The sequence below is a fragment of the Lactuca virosa genome, chromosome 9, assembly GCF_052849685.1.
Source record: "Lactuca virosa cultivar CGN04683 chromosome 9, Lactuca_virosa_CGN04683_v6, whole genome shotgun sequence".
NCBI classification, from domain to species: Eukaryota; Viridiplantae; Streptophyta; class Magnoliopsida; order Asterales; family Asteraceae; genus Lactuca; species Lactuca virosa.
Genome location: NC_136434.1, coordinates 98,139,192 through 98,152,051, shown reverse-complemented (window position 1 = coordinate 98,152,051; position 12,860 = coordinate 98,139,192). Strand labels below are relative to the sequence as shown.

At 32.7% G+C, this 12,860-nt stretch overlaps 1 pseudogene; it reads right to left on the bottom strand.

The window, feature by feature from the left end:
• Nucleotides 1-3,293: 3,293 nt before the first annotated feature.
• LOC145139592 (protein FAR1-RELATED SEQUENCE 5-like) lies at nt 3,294-7,564 on the bottom strand (annotated as a pseudogene).
• Nucleotides 7,565-12,860: the final 5,296 nt, after the last annotated feature.

The following is a 12,860-nucleotide window of genomic DNA, read 5'->3' as shown; positions in this document are numbered from 1 at the left end:
ATATATATATATATATATATATATATATATAGGGTTAGGTTATAATGTTTTTGCTAAGTATTGTGTGCTTGTGTTGTGCATTCTAGGCCAATCATTTGTGGTAAATTAAGAAAGTGGTTTTCTTTTAAAATTAAATGGAAAAAAAAACATTTTAAGGGGGTTTCATTAAATGAGTGGGCACGGAAATGGTATTTAGCATCGACAGTTTATTAGGAAACCGTCTTATTTATGGAACGGATTCCACCGATAATCCCAAACATTTCGCATAGAATCAAAATCAAACACCCAAACCTTTCGGAGTTTGAAGCATATTCTGATTTTGTGTAATCGTTCTTTAGAATCGGAAGATTCGTCAAAGGGTTTGGATATAAATATCGACAGTGAACCCTAGAAGACGGAGTCGGCATTTTAGCGTTTCTGTAAACTTGATTCTTGTAGAATGAGGAGTACACGATCGAATTCCTTCAAGTCCAAGTTTAAGAACACAGTGGAGACGCCATTAAATCTTGAAGATGATGTCGATGATTTCATTGCCGAAGCAGAAGGTAAGAATTTCTTGTTTTATGTGTTTGTTTTGTGTTTTTTTAGAATGTAGTAAACTGTTACAAGTATATTCAGAGACGTTTTTGTAGGTATGATTTGCGTTTTCAAAATGAATTTGTGATTATTATGTAATTTCTTAATAATACATGATGGGTAGAGTATTCAACGGTAGTATGATAAAGTTAGTGATAGTAATCTAGTTGGAATAAGTAGTTTGATGGTTTTGTTCAGTTAGAATGGTGTATTTCTGGGAACGTGAAAGTGTTTTTTAATCTATTAGAATTAATCATGGATTTCGTAGGAAGGTGTGGAAACATGATTTTAAATTCTGATAGAATTGAAGTTTGGTGGAAAAATTCTATTAGAATATTAATCATCATCTGATTGTAAGTATATTAATGGATTGTTAATTATATATTTGGAGTTGTAATTACTAAAATTCTGGTGGAATATGTCTTTTTAATTTTGTTTTTCTACTGTTCTAGTTTCTTTAATGTGTATACTATGTGTATAGTGTGGTCATTAAAATTCTAATAATGGTAAATTTAAAGTTTGTTTTGTTGATTGATATATTGAATATGTAATATATTCTAGTAGAATATGCATATGTATATAAATACATCTATTTCAATCTCAATTGTAAAATGTATAGAATACATGAATTCAATGTTATGTGTTTGGTGTGTAGAATATTAGCAATTATTATTATTCTAGTAGAATGTATGGTATCATATGGGTGTAAGTATAGAAATGTATTGTTGATTTGATTCTTTAAGTTGTAATGTCTGATATTCTGGTGGAATAATAATTTGGTAGTCTGTGTTATATTCTGATGGAATAATAATAAGTGCTAATATTGTGTTTTATGTCATCACTTAATACATGTTACTATACATTCTTATATTTGTTATGTATTATAGCAGAACAAGTACAAGAAGAAGAACAACACATAAAACGATAAAGAAGATCAAAGAAAAAACTTGATAAACCAGTTGCAGAAAAGAAAAGTCCTAAACCTCTAAATGTACTACTTTTTGAAAGGCAGATAAGATCAAAGATAACACATGAGAGAGTTCCAATTCTAAAGAATATAAAGAATAAGGGAATTGATGAATCTGTGAAAGAGGAAAAAGAAGATCATGTTAGAAAAACAACTAAGGAATACCCACCTGGATTAAGAAATCTGTCAACCATAATGAAATGTGATAACATCACTGCAGCTGTTAGGGGCATGTCACCGGAACAAAAACAAGCAATATTAAGGATGGGTTTTGGGTCAATTCTGCAAGTGAATATAACAAGTTATCCTGGCCAACTATGCTACTACCTTTTAGATGTTTATGATGCTGATAGTAGAAGACTTGTCCTACAAAACTCTGTTATTGAGATCACAGAGCAAACAGTACATGATATGATGGGGTTGCCAATTGGTGGAGAAGACTTCAATGAGTTGCCATTGTGTGACAAGGGGAATGAAATTCTGGAAGAATGGAGGGGACAATATACTGGTGATAAGTTCAATGGTGAGGAGTATTTAAGGAGAATTCAGGCCACATCAAAAGATAGTTTGATGTTTAGGCTAAATTTTTTAACTCTTTTCATCAACAACTTCATAGAGTCAATGTTGATGGGAACAAATCAAGTAAAAGTGGTAAGGAAGTTGGTGTTGGTACAAGACTTTTCAAAGTTAAATTGGTGTAAGTATATGCTCGACTGTTTGGGATCAAGGAAGAATCTATGGAAAAGAGATGACAAATCAAGCTACTACACTGGGCCTATTACACTCCTTCTAGTAAGTGTTCAATGATCTTATATGATATTATAGATTGGTTATTAATGTTTTATTTATATGTTTATTTAGTTAATGTTTGTTTTAAATTTTTTTTTTTTATAGTTGGTGTACGTGTACAACATGAAGTATTCTATGAAGTTAGACAAAAGGGTACCTTTTATTGGGCATATAACTGGTGCCAATTTATTAGAGATTCAACAATACGAAATCAGTTTGGGAGGGTTCGGAAGGTTGTTTCGCGATGAGCATGACGATGTCGATATTAATGATGAAACAGGGGGTGAAGATCAACAGTTGGTCAGTTTTAGGAGGGATTTTGGAGATGAGGAGGTAAAATTATATTTTTGTGTTGCATAAATATTTAGTTTGTGATTATTAGACTTTAAATTTGATCATACATTCTGATAGAATATATGTGAATATTCTGATAGTAAAATTGTTGAAATATTCTTGTAGTGTAATTAAAAAGTAATAATATGTATTGCAGGCGTACGCTGCTGTTTTAGAGCATAGTTATGGGTTAATTCTAACAGAAAAAAGTACTATGGAGGTTGCGTTGAAGGATGGATTGGAAAAGTTCCCTGATAGTGTGTTGTTGAATTGTTTTTCTAGGTTGTGGTTTATAATTTTTTGATGCTGATAGAATTGTTTTACAATTATGATTATAATAGAGTATGTTGTAATAATTCATCATCTATTAATGGGATGTATATGGAAAATGTGCTTTTACGTATAATGTATCCATTTTTAAAGTAAATATGTGTGTATAAATGTGTAATTCTGAAAAAATTAGTATAAAATTGTATTGGAATGAATATGTGTAATTAGAAGGGCATGGTCACTAACAGTCAAAGTGAAAACTTTATTCAAAGACATAAAAGATAACATTGAATGTGAATTGACCAACATAAAATGAAAATGTGATTTTAATAAAACTGAAAAACTAACAAACAAAGAACTACGTCTGGACGTTCTTTGAAGGACAATTTCTTTTGTCATGATGAGCCATCTGTTTACATATAGCACACTTTGTCTTCGGTTTCGAGATTTCTTTTTCAATCATCTCTTTTTTAGATTTTAATCTTTTCCCACGACTGCCACATCCTTTGTTCCGAATATCTGAAGGATTCTGAATATCATTAACATCAGATACTACATCAGGAACTATCACGCCTAGAAGCTTGTTGAAATGTTCTATTCTGGTCGGTACTTCATGATTCGGACAATCATCTACAAATTTTTTTTTCAACTTATTCTGCTCGTCAAGGTATAACTTCAATTTAGCTGCATCATGACTAAGAAAAGAAACACAACGGTCAACTGTGTTGAAAATATCAATAGCAGTCATGTCGGAATTAGAATCGTCAAAAGAATTAGTGAACCGTCTTCTAAGTAATTCTGTTGGAATAACATCCCTGCGCCAACGTTTTAGAATGTACTTTTCAGGAAGTTTTTCGATGCCATAGTACTTAAACACACATAATATGTGTCTGCATAAGATCCCGACATGTTCAAAATGCATACAAGTACATTTGAATGAATCGTCTTTTGTTGAGTGTGTGACATGTACAATGTAAGATGAGTAAGGATAAGTTTTTAGTTGTAGGTATTTAGAAATTAAAATCAAAGGATAAAATGTACTATTTTTGTGAAAAAGAAAGATATACCGTGTATTCAGTATCTCTTATAAGACAATCGTAATTGTATTCCTCGTCTTTTTCATCAACATCGACATCAGTTGGTTGCGTAGTGGTTATGTTGTTTTTTTTCTCCAAAACGATAATTGTTTCCACACCGTTGGAAGAAATCACATTTTTTTTGGAAACAATTATCTTCTGCTCTTGATATCTCCTTCTGAACTTGATAAAAAATCTTGCGTGTATATACCTTTGAAGCATGAGGTTCATTCGGACTACGGGTAATGAATTTAGGAAAAGTTGTGGCAGTATTAAAATCATTGAGAATTTGATTATGTCTTTGTCGTTCCATGACTGAATCAAATGTCATCATAAACATGATAAGATAAGAACCGGTTAATGTAGTTGTTTGGAATGACCAATTCTGACTTTCAGACAGTGATGTAGTTCGCATAAGACCAGACATTGGAATGTGCTTGAAAAATGCAGGAATCCAATATCTTCGCAAACCATACATGGTATTCATCCAACTGTTATCTGTAATTTTAAACTCCTCTAACATCGTGTGCCATACATTTTCGAAGTCATGTGGTTCCAGCTTAGAATTCCAAATTATAGAGTGAAAACGCTTGCGAAATTTTTGATTGGTGGCTGTATCTTCAATTGATAAAATCTGTATAAATGTATATTTAATGAGAATGAGTAAAGTATCTTGTAAAGAAATTGATTCTGTTAGAATTGAGGTAAATCATAATATATCCATGACAACAAAGTAAGGATAATAGTCTTTATGTGCATACCTTATTTGGCAACTTCTTAGTAATATGCCACATACATAACCTATGATGTGTCAACGGGAAAACGGTATCAATAGCTTTCTTCAAAGCTGGATCTTGGTCAGATATAACCAATTGAGGTTGTTTTCTAAAAGCTTTCAAAAAAGCTCTAAGCAACCATTCATAAGAAACTCCATCTTCTTTACTTAAAAGTCCAGCACCAAATGTTACACATTTTTTGTGGTTATCAATGCCAGTGAACGGAACAAAAACCATATCATACCTATTAAAAAAATATTATTTTACATATCTGAAAAAAAAAATCTATTTGTAAAAGTATTAAAGATTAGAAATACTTATTCATGTTGAATGTGGCATCGAGTGATACAACGTCTCCGAACGAATTGTAGTTATACTTTGCTGTTTCATCAGCCTAGAATAGAGCATTCAATCTTTTGTTCAAGACTTTATACTCAAAAGTAAATGATGGGACATTTTTCTTCCTGTCATTCATCTTGTCAACAAGGAATTTCGCGTCCCTCCCACCTATGTAACAATTCAGATTTCTCCTAGCATTCTTGAAATCAGAAACCAATCCACCTCGAACCGAAGGACCGACCTGAAGAGCACTGTACAGTCTATGTGCTTTTACAGGACCAATATTTTGCGTTGACATATTATGAATGAAAATTTCCTGGGAATAATCAAGTTTTCTCTTTAAACGAGATAAATACATATTGCCCTTGCTAAACAGCTCGTGATTGTGTTGTTCGACAAAATCACTCACGACATATTTAAGAGTACCTGGAATTATATCTAAAACAACTTTCGCTTTACAATTCCTCCTAAATAAATCTTTCCTTCTTTGAGTTTTATTATGCTGAATGTCCAGAGTATCTACTTTACTAGTATTTGGATTACCTTCCCGATTGCATACCAAATGTCTATATGCAATAATCCCATTATTCGTTTTTTTGACTCTTCCAAGCCTGACATCAAAGCCAGATTCTAATGCATAGTTTCTGTACATTGCTACAGCTTTGTCATATGAATCAAATTTTGATGTTACTTTTGGTTTGATATCGTCTGAAACAATCGGGGTCCAATACAATGTGCCACCAGGTGAAACGTAATCATGTGTATCATGTGGTTGTCCTGTTTAAAACACATGAAGAAAATAATTATTCTGATAGACTTAAAATAGTATGTAATAATTTCAATATCCTGAACTGAATTTAGTACCTTCAGTGAAATCAATATTAACCTCTGTATCTTCATCAACCAAATGATTTTCGTCTTCTGCATGATTTGCGTCCTCTGTATGTTTAATCAATGAAAACACGAAGAAAATAATTATTCTGACATTATTAAAATAGTATGTAATAATTTCAATATCCTGAACTGAATTTAGTACCTTCAGTGAAATCAATATTAACCTCTGTATCTTCATCAACCAAATGATTTTCGTCTTCTGCATGATTTGCGTCCTCTGTATGTTTAATCAATGAAAACACATTAACATTTAATGTTAAACATGTTTCAACAAGTATAAAACCTGATAGACAATGAGAAATTAAACAAAAGATTCAAAACCTTACCTAGATTAGGATTACTGCTTTCTCCTATTTCAAATCCGCCATCATTTAGTGTATCATTATCAGGAAAATCGAAATCTTCAGTTCCATCTTCATCATCACTAGCAAAATATTGTTCCTGATAAATATGAGTATTGACATCTGGTACTTCATCGCCCATAGCTATGGAATACGAAAAAATAAAGTATGATAAACTGACATAGAAAATAAATAGGGATGAACGCGGATACTATGCAAATTAAAAGGCTTGATCCTAGGGATCATTTGATAAATAAATAATGATTCTGATTTGATTCTGTTTTAAAACATACTAAAGATAAAAAATATTCATATCTTACTATAATAAACAATATTTTTTTATCTTAAAAAATAATATGCAAAACAATTTATTTAGTACATAATTCCATTAGAATGTGTAAACATGGATTATAAAACTCTACATATCGTATTGTCTGTATATTATTCTATTAGAATAATATGTATAAATGGCTAATAAAAGTCTTTAATATGTGATATTTTCAAATAATTCCACTAGAATGTTATATCAACATGGATGACAAAAAGACTTGAATTTTGAAAATGTTTAAGTTAAAATCGTTGTATTCTCATTGTTTACACAATTTATTGTTGACATTATGTGTTTTGATTTTATGAACCGTGAAACATATTTTCTGAAATGTATTGAAGAAGTTTTTTTATATATTCCGTCAGAATGAGATGTATATAACTGTGTATGAATGATAACTGGATAATTCTAATTCTCTAAACAAACATATATCAGAAAAACAAAAAACAATGTAATAACATAAATATATAAGATAGACAAACGTAAATTTCATCAAACAAAATTTTATTTTACTGAAATAATACCATGTAGTTCATCAAAAACATAATCTTTAATCAAATCAAACATAATAATATCTAAAAACGTCCAATGCTGATGAATTTGTTGTAGTTCTATGTTTTCTTCAATGCAAAAGGACAGTTCCTGCTGTCATGACCAAATCCAAAGCATATTTTACATCTTCTTTTAGCATTCACATCAGAATTCACACGATTCTTGGGATCATTGACATCGCCCAGATCCTTGAGGGTATTCTGATCATCATTATCCTGAAAGATTAAAAAGTTGATACATATGCATATGACAAAACATTAGAAAAAAAAAATTCAAAGAATAAAAACAAATACCTGCTTGCGACTTCCAGATTGAAACTCCATCGATTCAAAGAATAAGCGGATTTGGTAGTCGACAATTGTTATCTGTGTGTGAAATACGGAATTTGGAATCGAGAATTGTGTGCCTGTGTCTGGAATACGTTTCAATCGGATTTATAATGAAGATGATAAATAAAACAGGAATCATAAATCATTGCCTAATATAAAGGGATAAAAATTAGACTAAATAAGGCATTAAAATGAAAAATTACATGATTACCCTTACATATTTAAATAAATAATAAATAAATTGCTAAATTGTGATTGGTGCACACATGCACACAATACTTGTTGGAAACAATTGAACCTAACTATATATATATATATATATATATATATATATATATATATATATATATATATATATATATATAAGATTTAAAGGACTTAGGACTGATAATTCGCTTTAATTCCCTTTTCCTTGTTTGTATGTGGGCTCAGGGTAGAATTATTTGTCCGAATGTCATTTCAATTTTAATTATATATATATATATATATATATATATATATATATATATATATATATATATATAAGTTAATTCAATCAGATTCATATTCTCTTTGTAACATGTCGAGCAAAGGGGCTACTTTCATGAATATTATATATCAAGCAGAAAACACATATAAATTATAATAGGTATAATTTATGGAACTCTCAAACTATTTTCACAAACTAGTTATACAAAGTTTAACAGATTACTCTTGTACAAATACTTTACATTCAAGAATACTAGATAAAAGATCATACTATCAGTTTATCATTTGTTTAAAAATGACTTTTTATCATTCGTTATATATATACGTAATCGTCAATATGCTTTTTGTGAGACAATGTTTAGTTGCTTATTCATTTAGGCAATACAGTTAAAGTTCTGATATTATAACCAGAATCTCCAGACAGAGAGCGAGACAAATGTGTATAGATCTATACGGGATTGGCAATCCCGCACTCAGACTGTTAGCTACAGTTGGGTAGGCATGCCTATGAGTGACAAATGTCGTTAACAGTTCTGACGCCTACAAAGCCTCGTTTCAGGCCATCTAGTCATAGTATAGTTATAATAACTCACCAAAAAGATATGAACAAATACGATTAATGTATAATTAAACCAAAGAGTACGAATACAAAGTATGGGTTTTACAATAATACGATTTATAGTATTACATTACAGTTTATAGTTGGTGGAGTCAGGCATACTCACTTTTACAGGGTTTTCAAAGAGTACTATTACACAACTTGGAAAACATAAACAATACATAAAACATTCTTTTTACAGTTTTATGGTATTAAAACTACTTTTCAGTTATATTAGAAAATATTGGATTTTCTAGTACAATAAACATGATTACTATTTCAAGAAACAAACATCAAACTCTTAAACATAAATAGATATGCACTCACTCAACTTAAATGTTGATACTCTCTTTTCAAAACACCTGTATTCTCAGGAAACCAGTAGATAGACGGAACAGTATAGAGTCATGTCTTCTATCTTTTGTTATAATACTTTTGAGGGCATATATATAATGACTTGAAAACATATGTAAAACTTATACATTATTAATGCAATGTTTGTTTTACTTTGATTACTATAATGCATGTGTTGTGATACTTAACATGAAGTGATCCACCCCCGGACGTTTCCGCCGCTCCGGTTTGGGGGTGTGACAGATTGGTATCAGAGCATTGTTTATAGTGAACTCAGTATATCAATTCATAAAAGATATATAACTATAAATACATTGGGGCTAAAGAGCTCTGACTACAAGTATACTTTTAAAATCTAAGTATTTTATAAGAAGTATACTAACACTCATACATACAAGAACAACATCACATTCCTTACAACATAAAAGTATTTGGATGTTGGACACTGCAGTTAAACCTGGACAGTTATGTAATCATATATGGGATAAATATAGCCTGATCAACTATGTTTATTTGAGATACGACCAACATGTGTTTAGGAGTGATAGTAGTGTTGCAACAAGTCTAAAACTTACCAACTCTGCATATACAGAAGAACTTAAGAACAGAACATAAAGTTAAAATACTATAGGAGTATTTTAGGCACTATAATACTAAGAACCAACTATATGAAAACAAAGGACTCCTGTTGGTAGATTTATAAGTACTAAAGTGTGTATATTACAGTTATATATAATTAAGGTTTTATAAACTTAGAATGTGTGGTTTAGCTTTACTTCCTTTTCCTTGTTTGGATGTGGGGGTAGAGTGGAATCATTTATTCGAAGGTCTATTCGACCCAAGTTATATATAATTGGTATATACTTTTTGGTTATAGATGGACCAAGTATGATTCACACCATACAAAATACATTAACTCTTAACTGTAAATTTTCTTATATAGAAACTTGAAAGTATTTACTTGTCTTAAATAAATCTATTATATGCTTCTTACACCCCTATTTCTCGCATAGATAACATGGCTGGATTTCATCTACTGGGAGACCCGTACTTTCCTAATCAAGGAAATAATGTTTGGATTGAAGAAGACTTCAAAGAAGATTTTCCAGAAGATTCTGACTCAGATTCTGAAGTCTATAATCCACCTCAAATCGCCCAAAATCTCAATCCCCGTCAGAACTTCCAAGGTCCGACACTGCAATGGGCAATAAACTTAGATAGGTGGAGTCATGAGCAGGGTCAGGACCGTCCTTACAATGGAGACCGAAGTTTCTACAACATTGACGAAGGAAGCTCAGCAAACAGAGCCCTTCCTGTGTTAGTTTGTCGAATTGCGCATAACGATAAACAAGGAAGAGCTACCATCGACCGAGTCATACAGATTGATGCTACTACTAGAGTCAACACAGTTCGCTTACACCACGTGATTGAAAACCATGGAACAACTAGGAACCATACTGAAGCCTTGCGGAGGGAACTAGCTGCAAACCGAACTGAAATCGGAGAACTTCGAGAACGCCAAGCGACACTAGAAAGGAGTATGTTTGCAACAAACGCCAGTTGGCTAAATCCAAGGCTGAATCTAATAGGAAGCCAAACAACACTCCTCGCGAGTAGAGCATACTCTACTCACTCTTTTGTATATAGTTTAAGTCTATGTATATACACTAGTGATGTTTTCATGTACATATTACGACCTCGAAATTTCACTTTTCGATAGGTCGGTATGCTGTCAAAGTTTTCAATTAAGTTAGTATATTGTAGACCTACTTCAAGGTCAAATTTTCCGAATTCTATGTATCAAATATACCAATGAAATTGACAAGCATCTTATTTCCTTTGAAAAATCACTATATAATTTCATGTTATCGTTTTGCAAATTATTCCTTGTGGTAGACTTATATAAACTCCTTTCAAAATACATGTTGAACTAGTGTAATTAGTTCAAAGACATCTGAATTATAATCATTATTGATGTCTTACTACCTTTTTATCTTTTGACTCTTAAAGCAAAAGATGCCTCTAAGGAGAAATCCAAGACGTATCAATGTCAATGCAGCACCAATACCACCTCCACCTCCTCTGCCGCCACCTCCACAGTTTGACGCTGCTATGTTTCAGGCAGTGGTCACTGCAATTGTGGCAGCCGCCATGTCACAAATAAATACAACCGGTGCCAGCGGATCTAGGAGTGGTGCTCATCCCTTAAATCATGATGAAAGTCGTGGACACCCATGGGAGTGTACATATAAGGACTTCACAAATGCCAAACCTAGGACCTTTAATGGGACTGGTGGAGTCATGGCTCTAACTCAATGGATAGAGAAAATTGAAGCAGTCTTTGAAATATGCTCATGCCCTAAAGGTAGCAAGGTGAAATTTGCTGCCTGCACTTTTTCCGATCAAGCTCTTACTGTTGGATTAGTGTCTAAGCCCATAACTATAATTGGTATATACTTGACCCGACCCGGCATGGTCCATTTGGGTTGCATGGCATCGGGACATTTGGATAGACCTTTTGTGAGAAGAGGATATTTGTGACATATTAATATATTAATATGAAATCATATTATTTAATTAGTATTGATCAAGAATTAATTTGGAATTAATTTAGTGATCAAAAGAGACTAATTAAATATATGGGGATTGATTGTGTAAATCATTCATTCTTATATATGTGGGCTTATGATCCATGATTCCTTATGTTGGGTTTAACCCATGTGGTGACCCATGGATACTCCATGGAGGTTAAAACCCATGGAGCATAAGGAATGGGTTAAGTCATGGGTTACATGGTGTAACCCTAATGTGCACACTATATAAAGACCCCATTGGTTGGTGAAATTGGCACTAGTGCATACACAAGAGGGCAAGCCGATTTCTAGAGTAAAGTATCTCTTCTCATGGTTATTCCAAGTTGTTTTGATGTTGTGTGAAGCATTTGAGGTGTCACACTTGGGGCACTGTACTCTTGAGCTCCATGGAATCAAGCTACAACAAAGAGGTATGTAATTCTACTAGATTTTATATTACATGTACTTTATATTATGCTAGTTAGAACATTACCTTGGAAAATTGATATTTTCATGTATAATAAAGAAAACATAGATCCAAGGTATTTAGGGTTGCATGTACACCATAGGAGTGTTAGAATGCTCAAAAACCCAACACTTACATGGTGGAACAGCCATGTTAAGTCACTGACTCTTGCAGTGGCTAATTCAATGAGCTGGGAACATATGAAATCATTAATGATGCAAGAGTACTGCCTAAGGGGTGAAGTACAAAAGCTCGAGCAAGAGCTTTGGGGTCTTACCATGACTGGTACAGACATAATATCTTATACCAATAGGTTCAGCGATCTGGCGATCCTTTGTCCTGGAATGGTTCCACTAGAGAGCAAGAAAATCAAAAGATATATTTGGGGACTCTCACCTCAGATCCAAGGGAGTGTGTTAGCTTCAAAGCCTGTGACAGTTGATAGGGCCAAACAACTGGCACATTCTCTAGTAGATCATGGAGTTCGACATGGCTTCATGGCTGCTGCCCCAGAACAACCCAAAACAAACAACAATAACAATAACAACAACAACAACAACAACAGCAATAAAAATCCATGGAACAAAAGGAAGGGTCAATCTTCTCAAGAGCCTTCCAAGAAACAATAAATAGTGGCAGTCTATGCTGCTACTGTTCCTGCTGCCATTACTGCTACTCCTACACCAGTAAAGCAGTATGCTGGTAAATTACCGAAGTGCAACAAGTGTAATTTCCATCACAATGGAAATTGCCGTGAGATGCAATGTAGGAACTGCAACAGAAAATGGCACACAACCCAATTCTGTAGGTCACCTCCGTAACCGATCTCTC